Genomic DNA, 12,838 nt, shown 5'->3' on the forward strand with positions numbered 1-12,838 from the left:
GAATTTTATTGAAAATGAGAGGCAAATAAGAGACAAATGAGAGGCAAGGCAACTGATTGGACCAGCCACCGATTGTAACCAACACTCCTTACCAGGGTGCGGCCCCCAACAGCGAGTTACACAGCTTTTTATAGTATTCTGTCCACTAAGGCTCACAATTTCAAACCCCTGGTATGCAGTGAAGAATTAAAAAAAAAAAAAAACAGAATATGGCTGTAAGATAACAGTTAACAATAACAAACCCAGGAACAAATCGCAGATCCAAGATGTGGTTGTAAGATAACAGTGCAGTGCATAAGATGACAGTGCAGGACACATTTCTGCCAACTTAGTTCCTTGGACTTTGGGTCCACATGGTTTCACAAGATACACCCTTAGCCCTTAGCAAGCAAAACTAATATGTACAGAAGCAAGAGATCTGCAATTAGCTTTTAGCCACACTCACTCCATTTTGATTTTGACTCTACAAAATGGGCACTGGTTCAAGTCCTGGCTGTTTCACTTCTGATCCAGCTCCCAGTTAATGGCCTGGGAAAGCAGTAGAAGATGGCCCAAGTGCTTGGGCCCTGCACCTGCATGAGATGTAGAAGAAGCTTCTGCTCCTAACTTCAGCCTGGCCCAGCCCTAGTCATTGTGGACATTTGGGGAGAGAACCAGTGGATGGAAGACTGATTCTCTCTCTCTCTCCGCCCCCCCTTCTCTCTCTGTATTTCTGCCTTTCAAATAAATAAATAAATCATATGTGTGTGTGTGTGTGTGTGTACACACACTTTGATTGGAATGACAGCAGGAACAATAATAGGGGAATGTATGAGAATAATATATTTATATTAACAATGACAAGGTTGGGGATTATGTTGATATATAGAATTTTTTGTGTGAAATAATATTAAAAACAATGTCAAATGGTTCAAAGATCCTGATTCCCTTATTATAGCTGTTCAAAATCATGTGAGTCTGCACTTAAATACAGAAAAATAAGAGTTCCAATAGAGTGTATTGTTCAGTGACTTCTATTTTTTGTAAAAAAAAAAAAAAAAGGTTTACTTCATAAGAACTCCATCAAATCTGTTCGTGCCAAACACCTAAGCCTCATCACTGATTCACCCCTTTTCCTTATACTGTAAATCCAATCCCTCTGCAACTTCTGTAGATTTTACCCTCCAAATATATCTCAATTTTGTCCACTTATCTCTACCTCCAGCGCTATCACCGTGCCTAAGCCACCTTTATCTGGAGCACTAAAATACTATTTTCTTAGCTGCTCTTCCAGCTTCCAATTTTGACCACCTACAATTGGAGTGACAGCCAAAGTGTTCTTTTGAAAACATAAATCAAATCATGTCACTCTCTTGCTAAAACCTCTCTAACGGCTGTCCATTGTAATGAGAATAAACTCCAGACTCTTTACCTCAACCTATAGTTGAGTCAGGTGGCTCTTTGCTCCCTGCCTCCTGCTGTTTGACCCAGGGGTCTTTCAGTTCCTCAAGTACTCCAAACTCATACACGTTTTAATACCTTTGTACTTTCTCTTCCAGTGTCTGAAATTCTTCTGATCCTTGCATGACTAGTTCCTGCCTGGCATCTGCATCTCTGAGCAAAGTCATTTCCTTAGAAAGAGACCTTGACTACCCAACATGGTTGAATTCCCTAGCATATCATCCAGGTCCATTTCTCATCACAGAACCTGTCTCCACCTGATATTTTCTTATATGTTTGTCAATCCCCTACTACAATATAAACTCCATGAAAATAAAGACCTTGTCTGTGTTATCCACTACCACTTGTGCAGGACCTACAGCTCATTTGCAGGAAACATTTTTGAATAAATGAGTAAAGGAAGGGCTGGCGCTGTGGCATAGTAGGCTAAGCCTCCGCCTGCTGTGCTGGCATCCCATACGGCTGCCAGTTCATAATCTGACTGCTCCACTTCCGATCTAGCTCTCTGCTAATGGCCTGGAAAAGCAGTGAAAGATGGCTTGGGTCCCTGCACCTGTGTGGGAGACCTGGAAGAAGCTCCTGGCTTCAGTGTGGCCCAGCCCTGGCTACTGTGGCCATTTGAGGAGTGAACCACTGGATGGAATACCTTTCTCTGTGTCTCTCCCTCTCTCTGTCTGTAACTCTACCTCTCAAATAAATAAATAAAATCTTTTAAAAAAATCTTAAAAAGGAAAGTAAAAAGAGATGTAAGCAAACTTGCATCTTAATCATTTAAGATGTCCAGTTCTTAAGATGTTTGATCTCAGGGCAGAGTAAAGATTTCTGTGGATATTCAAACTAAGGAACTGTCTAAATATGTAGCATAGATGGATAGACACATCTGAATGGTGTCCAGCCTCTTTCTACCCATCTCAGAAACATTAAAAAGCACTTTGCTCTAACCTCTCATTTTTTAAGAGTAAACTAGGATTAGGGACCAATGCCATGGCGCAGTGGGTTAATCCTCTGCCTGTGGTGCTGGCATCCTATATGGACACCGGTTCTAGTCCCAGCTGCTCCTCTTCAGATCCACAGTGAGTTTATGTATGTGTGTATGTTTTTTGAAAGGCAGCGCTATAGAGAGAGAAGAAGAGAATATATGAGTCTGCTATCCACTCACTGGCTCATTCCCTAAATGGACACAAAAGCAAGGTCTGGTTCAGACCTAACTCGGTAACTTGGAACTCCATCTATGTCTCCCATTTGGATTATTATCTGCTGCTCCCGAGGCACGTTAGCAGGGAGCTGGAATGGAAGCAAGGTAGCCAGGAATGGAACCAGCACTATAATTTGGGATAGAGGTGTCACAAGCAGAGGCTTAGCCCACTGTGCCACATGCCAGCCCCCAAAGTGATTTCTAGAATAATGCTTTAAAAGATTCACAAATCACATCATGCTATACAATTTATATTTCAATCATTTTAATTGTACAAATACCCTAAAACAATTAGTGATTCTAATTGCATCCAGAGCATATACTTGGCATGACAGGAGACTGTGATCCTTATATTGTCCAACACATTCTTTTGGGTAGAAAATGGGGGAGACAAAGCAATCACAAGCTATCTGAATGTGACATGCATGAATTTGCAAATCAAGCAAAAGTAATAGATGACTAACAGAACGAGCCATGCAGGGAGCATGAATGATGGACAATAAGGTACCCCTCTCTTCAAGAAATTTCCAATCTTGTTGATGGCATCCTGTTGTTATACTGTACACACATATATACAGAGTGTATAAAGAAACAAAACTAGTTGCAAAGGAAAAGTAAGTACGCCTTGATGAATATCAGCTGGTACAGCTCAGTACTGGGAGTAGAGTTTCAGAATTTACATGACTCACTTTGTGGAGTGCTGTTCTCAGCTTTAATTCTATAACACTGCAAAGATGGCAGAGGAGTGCTGAACCGTGTGACAGGATGTTGCATCCAGTCGTCAGCTAAAACAGAGCATTACAAAAACCAGTAACAGTCACACATGAATTTTATGGAAAATGAGAAGCAAATGAGAGACAAAGGAGAGGCAAGGCAACCGATTGGGACCGGCCACCAATCGGGACAGACACTCCTTGCCAGAGTGCGGCCTCCAACAGCGTGTTACACTGCTTTTTAGAGTATTCTGTCCACTAGGGCTCACAATTTCGAACCGGACCCCTGGTATGCAGTGAACAATAAAGAGGAAAACCAGAATATGGTTGTAAGATAACAGTTAACAACAACAAACCCAATGACAGATCCAAGATATGGTGGTAAGATAACAGTGAAGGACACGTTTCGGTCAACCTAGTTCCTGGGAATTTGGGCCCACAGAGTTTCACAAGATACACCCTTAGCCGTTAGCAAGCAAAGCGAATATGTACAGAAGCAAGAGATCTGCAATTAGCTTTTAGCCACACTCACTCCATTTTGATTCTGATTCTACAAGAAGTTTTCAGAGGGCTCTTCAAGCAATTAAAAAAAAAAGATTGCTTTTTAATTTATTTGAAAGACAGAATGATAAGGAGAAGGAGAGACGTGAGAGGGGGAGGAGAAAGAGATCTTTCAGCCACTGGTTCACTCCCCAGCTGCCTGCAACAGCCCAAGTTTGGGCAGGGCCTTAGCCAGGATCCCAGAATTCTGTTCTGGTCTCCCACCTGGGTGGCAAGAACCCAAGTACTTGGGCCATCATCTCCTGCCTCTCAGGATGCTCGCTAGCTGGAAGCTGGATCAGAAGTGGAGTAACTGGGACTCCAACTGCCAGAATGCCCACCCCAAAATATCCTTCTTTTAAAAAGATTCATTTATTTTATTTGAAAGGCAGAATTACAGAAAAAGAAAGAGAGAGAGAGAGAGAGAGAGGTCTTCCATCTGCTGGTTCACTCCCCAAATGGCTACAACAGCTGGAGCTGTGCCTATCTGAAGCCAGGAGGCTGGAGCTTCCTCCGAGTGTCCCATATGGGTGCAGGGACCCAAGCACTTGGGCCATCTTCTACTGCCTTCCCAGGCCATAGCAGAGAGCGGTGTTGGAAGTGGAGCAGCCGGGACTCGAACCAGAGCCCAAATGGGATGCCAGCACTGCAGGTGGCAGCTTTACCTGCTACACCACAGTGCCAGCCCCCAAAATGTCCTTTTAAAAAATCTTTTTAAATGGGCAAGATATTTTTTTGCTTGTTTTGTATTTATTGATACTGAAATCATTAATTTTATTTTCCAAGGGACACTTCATTCTGGATACAAATGTTACCTGTTTCTTGAACATTACATTATTATTCCTTTCTGAATGCTAATTAGCAAAAATGAATGGTTTATACAGATCCTTGATTTTTTTAAAAGATTTATTTATTTTATTTGAAAGGCAGAGTTACAGAGAGGCAGAGAGAGAGAGAGAGAGAGAGGTCTTCCAGCCACTCCCCAAATGGCCACAATGGCCAGAGCTGAGCTAATCGGAAGCCAGAAGCCAGGAGCCAGGAGCTTCTTCCAGGTCTCCCACACAGGTGCAGGGGCCCAGGCACTTGGGCCAACTTCTACTGCTTTCCCAGGCCATAGCAGAGAGCTGGATTGGAAGTGGATGAGCCGGGACTTGAACCGTCGCCCATATGGTCTGCTGGCACTTCAGGCGGTGGCTTTACCCACTATGCCACAGTGCCAGCCCCACTGGTCCTTGATTTTTTTTTTTGGTCCTTGATTTTGAATCAGTATGAAGTATTAAATGCTTACCTCTTTGAATCTGATTTTTCTTTAATATGTTTTTTTTTTGGTGGTAAAACATATCATATACATACAGACACATGTATAAAATACATGTTTAATACAGCTTAAATAACAATTAAAACTGAATGCCCATGTAACTCTCACACAGGTTAGGAGGTATGATCCCATGTAATTTTAATACATTGTCACAGAAGGAAGTATAGTATGAGGAAGTCTAAATTTCTTTGTCCTCTGATCAAAAATGAAAGTTTTCTCTGTTTACTCTTCTTGACTGCTTAACCTCACATTTGGAAAATGTCTTGAAATAAATAAGCATAATTATTTCACTTCCTAACTCCTTAACTCAAGTAACATTCTTTACATAATAGTTCATAATTCTCCCTGATGATGTATTTAAGAGGAAGAGGGAACATATAATTAATGAAGAATGAAATATTTTAAACCTATGCTGCTGATATTTTTATAATTATGATTTATTGTTGCTCTTTTTAATAAACGTCATGTGAAAGAAAATACGACAAGAAGCAATGATTAACAAGCCTGAACAAAATGTGGTCTCTAACCTGGCTCTCAACAGCAATGACCCTAAGTACTAAAGAGTGTCTTGAATGCCTGATATTTTATCTTTTGCAAAAATAATAGTCTCTGGGCTCATCATTTCGTGTTGTATTTTGCATTTAGATAAAAATCGATAATTCAACATTTGGTCACGGAGTTTAGTGCAGTATTAGATGCCATGAAGAGAAGAACAAAGGTAGAAAAGTGTGATCCCTGCCCTCAGTGGGGTGGGGCTTACAAAACACCTGGAAAGATAAAGCATCCACATAGGAGGCAACTGAAGAGTTCTTACAACTCAGAACCCATTCTCTCACTGTAAAGTATTGAGTGAATACAAAATTCAGGACTAACTCACAATGGTTACATTTCAGATAGCAGTTTGTAAGATGGTTGTTTGCAACTTGGAGCATATTTTCCCAACATAAACGTGCATCACTACTGATTGGATTTATAAATTTTCCCAAAGACTCCTATTTGATGAATCATTAATGACATTGTGTGGTACGTTTACCAGTGAAATATAGTAGAAAGCAAAATTGTTGTGATGCAAGCAATTAGGCAGAAATCAGAAAAAAAAGTGACTATGAGATACACTTATGAAATACATCTGGGCATATTTTGAATGCTGCTGCTTGAGAAAGAGTATGCTTAATTAGATAAGTGAGGCTTTCTGGGAGATTCTGAAGGAAAGCTCTCAAGAGCATTTGTAGTTCAGGAAGTTTCTATTCTACTAGCAAACCATGTATTTTTTTTTTTTCATTTTCATTCACTAATCCAATAGCGTTTTAAAAATATTTGTTTACTTATTTATTTTGAAGGGCAGAGAGACAGAGACAGAGAAACAGAGAAAGAGAGATCTCCCATCTGCTCGTTCACTGCCCAAATGCCCATGACAGCCAGGACTGGGCCAGGCTGAAGCAGGCATCTGGGAACTCAATCCAGGTCTCCCACATGGCTTGGACAGGCACCTAATTACTTGAGTCATTACCTCTGCCCTCGAGGGTGTGCAATAACGGGAACCTGAGATGGATGGGGAACAGAACAGGGACTGGGACCCATGCACTCCAGTATGGGATGTGGGCAGCCCAAGTGGTGTCTCAACCACTGTGCCAGACACCTTCCCCTCAACAGTATCTATTGAGAATCTCTACTATGTGTTAGGCACTGTTCTAGGCTCTGGGAATACATGGTGACATACATGGAAAATGTATAGGAATACAGGGAGCTTACATTCTAGTAGGGGAATAGTAGGGAAAAACAACAGTATCAAGAACAGACAAGTGTGGGGCTGGCGCTGTGGCGCAGTGGGTTAATGCCCTGGCCTGAAGTGCCAGCATCCCATATGGGAGCCAGTTCGAGACCCAGCTGTTCCACTTCCAATCCAGCTCTCTGCTATGGCCTGGGAAAGCAGTGGAGGACGGCCCAGGTCCTTGGACCCCTGCACCCATGTGGGAGACCTGGAAGAAGTTCCTGGCTCCTGGCTTTGGATCAGCGCAGCTCTGGCCATTGCAGCCAACTGGGGAGTGAACAATAGGATAGAAGACCTCTCTCTCTCTCTCTCTCTCTCTCTCTCTCTCTCTCTCTCTCTCCGCCTCTCCTCACTCTGTGTAACTCTGACTTTCAAATGAATAAATAGATCTTAAAAAAAAAAAAGAACAGACAAGTACCAGGTTGATCTTTATTTATCACCCTCCAGGATCAGAGTTAGAATTTCTTCATCCTCAGATGTAATAAGGGAGGGAGGGACAAACATAGGGTACAGATACTTCCTGAGTTTCCAGACAACCATCGCAAAATGACACGTGAGAAGAGTCTCGGACTGATGACAAACAAAAAGAAAAGATGGGCAGGATGCTTTTGAAGGGGAAAAGATGTGAAATCAGGCCAAAGCCACCTAGCCTTACCGGTCGTGGGAGGCCTTGGGCACTGTGACAAGTGATCTGGAGGGGGACATAGTCTGCATTGACCATTTAGACCTGGCTTGAACATTTCTTTTCTCTTCTTTCCTTTTTCCTTCCCTCCATCCCTCCCTGCCTCGTTCCTTCCTTCTCTTCCCTTCTTCTTCCTCCTCCCTTTACTCCCCACCTCCCTCCTTTCCTACATTCTCCCTCCCTCCCTCCCTCCTTCTTTCTTTGCTTTTCTTCTTTCCTTTTCCTCTTCCCTTAGCTCCCTACCTCCCTCGGTCCCTCTCTTCCTTCATCCTTCTCTCCCTTCTCCCTCCATTCCTTCCTTCTTCCTTTACTGCTCTTCCTTCCTTTTGCCCCAACTCCCTTGCCACTTCCTCCTCCCTTCCTTCCTCCATGCCGTCCTTGAATCAAACACATACTAGGGAGAAAACCAAGATGAGTATGACAAAGTCCTGATCCTCAAAATGTTTATAGTCTAGAACAATATTCCCAACTCGGGGATTAGTTGTATTGATTATTTTAACTATTTATTTATTTTTAAAGATTTAGTTATTTTATTTGAAAGGCAGAGTTACAGAGAGAGAGAGAGAGAGAGAGAGAGAGAGAGAGAGACTCAGAGAGAGACAGACAGAGAGAGAGAGAGATCTTCCATCTCTAGTTTATTCCTCAGATGGCTGCAACAGCTGGAGCTGGGCTGATTTGAAGCTAGGTGCCAGGAACTTCTTCTGGGTCTCCCACATGGGTGGCAGGGGCTCAAAGACTTGGGGCCACCCTCCTAGGCTTTCTCAGGCACATTAGCTGGGAGCTGGATGGAAGTGGTGCAGCCCCAACTTGATCCAGGATGCTGACACTGCAGGTGGCCCCCCATTTTAACTATTTAACAACCTGTGTAGCACAAGTCAACCAATCAGAATGTATGCTAATCAGGGTTCAAGTTCTGGGGCCCAGGAAGCCCCCCACTGCTGTGTTAGCAGCTAACCTCATAATTGTTAGATAGTGAAGAGGAGGTGGGAGTTCCTGAGGGAGGGACTTGAGTAGCCAGTATTGGGTGGACAAATGGAGTTGGGGGTAGGGGGGTGCAGATTACCAAGTGGTAAGAGGAGTGTTACTGATTTTAACAACTGTCATTTAACAATGATTTGACTATCAATGAATACCATCTAATTCCTTATCTCTACCTACATCCAAATGTTTAAGAAGATTAGGTGGTAGTGGCATTGGGATTATGTGAGTGAGGAAAGCTTTACTGAGTCTTGATCTTAGTCTTGAGAGAGATGACTGGCATCAGTTGGTAATGATAATGGAAAGAGCATTTTAGACCTGTGGAACAGGTTAAGAAAAGGTGGAAATGGACAAATCATATATGAAAAGCCATATAGAAACCAATGAACCAGAGTGTGGACAGTGAGAGTGGATTCTAAGTAGAATAAGGGGGAAGTTTGGTTATATGCAGCAAGAGTATATGAGAAAGAGGGTTGGTTTTGGTGTCAATGGGGAAAAAGTAAACTTACATGTTAGGGTTAGGAGTTTAGGTCTGATGCGGTGGGGGTGGGGTAAAGGAGGGACGGGTATGATGAAAGTGACAAGTAAAGGAAAGTATTCTGCTGGCTATATGAAGAGACTGACAAGAGAGAAGCCAGTTGAGGAGGTTACTTCAGCCATCCTGCTAGAGTTGATCATGGCACAGACCTGGATGGTGACTGTGGAATTGAAAATAGGATTCAATCTGATGACCCCTGAAAAGAGTAGAGAAAGAAGACTCACGATTAAGCATAATACCTATGATAGGGCCTTCAAAATGCATGGAAATGTGTATTTTGAGAATTCTATGCATAGATTTCAATTTTTTGCACCAAAATAAGCTGATTTTTTAAAAATCTATTTTCCATGAATTTTTTGAAGTACACTTGTATTGTCTTAAATTATCTCCCATTGTAAGATAGCTGGTTTTCTAAACATCCAAAGGAAAATGCAATTCTATAATACTAACTCTTTTAAAAGAGCAACTGTAAGCATTTAATGATCCTCTTTAATTTACAAAGATTCTAACTTGAAGACAAGGTGGGATGAACTGACAATTTTGAGACTAAAAACAATCGTGCCACATGATACCGATAAGAAACAACATTCAGCAGAATTTCCTGTTGTTCATAGAGAACGTATGTGGTTTGAAATTGATGAAATCTGCGTGAAACCTAGCAGATTTCATTGTTCTGATGTTTAGCTTCCTTACTGAAAGTCATTCCTATGTGAAACTTTTATCTTTTGAAGGTGGGAAAAAATGCTTGATTTTTAACTGAGTTAATTTTCAGTTGACTCTTCAGATAACAGGGAAGCTTTAGCAGCCTAATTAAACCACATATTTGTCCTAATTACTTTAGCTGCAGACTGCTAGGGAACAAAAGCAGCAAACAGACCTGTTCTGTGTGCAGCAGTCAGGCATTTGATGGTTGTTTTCTCCAGCAGAGGTTTTGAGTAGCACAGAAGTAAAATCTGAGAAGCAAAGCCATCATCTGCAAACGGTGGCTGCAGCCACAAATCACAGGGAAACCCTTATTCACGCGCCGTGTATAAAGCATCATTCATCCTGCATGACTTCAGTGATGTCCAAACACAGAGAAAGCGATCATCACTGCTAGCATCATTTTTTCAGTATCATGAGCAGCACTGCATTTTTATCAACGTAATTGGGCATTAGCTTACAAAGACTATAGCGTTAATACTTAAAGGATAATTTACACATTTGGCAAGACTAATAGTTCTCTTCATACTCCTTACTTTGCCCCATAAGCTTTAGCCTTTTAAAATAATGTCATTCATAGTTAATGTAGCAGTTTAAATTAAGTAAATTTACACTTCAATTATCCATTTTGATTTTAGCACAAGTTGAGTTTGGAATACTGACGATCATATATGTATTATCCTTATGCACAAAGGAAGAAGTCAGACGAGTTTTTATCATCACTGACTAGTCAATTCAAACAATTGCTTTTTTAACACCAAAATCACAGGAAATTCCTTTTAAAGGCAAACCCATTAAAGACATGTTTCTTCGTTAGATGGGATTTGGTATAAAGGTAGTGTGTTTGTTTATTACTTTACCTTAGTTTCTAGATGCAAAATGCCAGCTGCAACTTTGCTTTTTTTCAGGGGAACTGGAAAACTAATATAATAAATACTGTGGATTCTATTACTTCTTATCTGTTGTTTAAGGAAAAAAAAATCTGTATTTCGGGCTCTTGGTTCCAGACATTTCGCAGACATTCTAAATAGACATGCAAACCCACTTTAACTTTGAAAGCAGTAAGTTGCCCTAAAGATAAAAACAAAAAATGAAAAGGTAGGAATCTACAACCAAAGGAGGTTAAAGCAGTAAAGCAACCATCTGGTGAGTTCAGGGCAAATACAAAGTCTCCAGTTTTTGCCTGACTCTCTAGATGTCTGTACCACCCCTCTGCTTTATTTTGCCTATGGAAACCTGACCTAAACTAAACAACTATTCTATATCATTAAGTTGTCCAGGAAGATGAAAGTTTAAATATACGTCAGACAAGCCGAAGCATCTGGTGCAATTCAGTAATGATGGTCTCCTTCGGAGAGCTCAGTGTTGGAACAACTTTAGAATGGAGGAGGTTTGGTTGACTTGTGGGAGGAAAATAATGTCCTTCTAGTCAAACATTCTCGGTGTTCACAAGGACTCGTACTTGCCAGTTCCTCTCCCATTGAAGGCAACGCAGAGTAAATCCCTTACGAAAATCTCCCTGTGTACAAAGTGCTCAGTACTGTTGTTCCTTTTCCACTATGGCTATTTTACAAATTATTCCCACACTGCTTTGTTAATACAATAACTAGTACTAGGCTTTTCCTCCTAAACTATCATGTCTTATAAAGTACTGTTGTAGAGTGAGCCTTAAAATCTAACTAATTTAGACGCTCTCTTATAGTTTGTTGACATGAGAACAAACTACGTTCTCCCTTAGATATTTTAAAAGGTTAGAAGTGATCATGCTGACATGTGTGTGTGTCGATTGCTGCCTTTTAAACTGTGCTGCAAACTACCACATACCAAATTTATAGATCTTTCAAAGTAGAAGAAAATCTGATTTAAATGTGATTTTCAAAATCAATAAGGAAGACACTTGCAACAAACATAGAGTTTTAACATTTTTTATTATGTCAACAAGTCACAAATAATAAGGAAAAATCACTAAAAATCAAATCCATAGGGCAAAGGACATTAAAAGACATTTTATAGTAGATAATATATTGTCAGTAAACTTACACACAAATGTTTTATCTCACTAGGAAACAAAAATGCAATTTAAAACAACGGAATGCCATTTCATCCACCATATTAGTGATTTATTTTTAAAGTAAGAATAACCAATGTTGGCAAATGTGGTGACAGAGTAAATTGATATAATATTTTTGAAAAATAAGGTATCAAATATTCTTCCTTTTAAGTTCAGTAATTCTAGTACTCAGTTTGCATCTCAAAGGATGAACTTAAACATAAAAAAGCTGCAGGAACAAGATACCCATTGCAGCATATTTATAATATTGAAAAAAATGAAAACACACTAAAAACCCCAAAGCAGAGAGAAAATCAGTTATATTAATATATTTTAACTGTGTGAGATACTATACTGCATTTAAGTGATGTTTTGGCTGATCCATACTAATATCAGTACATATTATTGTGCAATGCTGAGTGAAAACAATAGGACACAAAATTACATATATTGAAGAGCTTGTGCTTTATGTAAAACTCTATGCACAGGAGAATAAAGGCCCCGAGAATTTTTAAATTTTTTCTTTACAGTGGTTTCCAAATTTTACATAACATGCATTTTCATGCTTCCAATGGATTAAAAACTGTCATGTTATTCTTCAAAGCTGTTTCTAACTCAATGTTTTCACATTTTTCTCTAATGCAAAACCTTGTGCTTAGCAAGACTGATAAAATATCATAATGTTTATCACGAAAATTCCAAGTGAGTATTCATCCTTATTTTGGCTGTAAGTGTAGCGAATCCCGGACATATGTGACTAGGCAGCTGAAACCCGCAGGTAGCAGCCCCAGCCAGGGCTCTCTCAGCATCCACACTCATTCGGCCTTCAGCCCTTTTCAGAAACCACCGCTGCTCCTGCACTTGTGAATATACTGTGCTGATAAACAACTGGCAGCACAGGGAATGTTAAC

Source organism: Oryctolagus cuniculus, chromosome X, assembly GCF_051225735.1.
Source record: "Oryctolagus cuniculus isolate XC-2025 breed Fujian yellow rabbit chromosome X, ASM5122573v1, whole genome shotgun sequence".
Taxonomy (NCBI): domain Eukaryota; kingdom Metazoa; phylum Chordata; class Mammalia; order Lagomorpha; family Leporidae; genus Oryctolagus; species Oryctolagus cuniculus.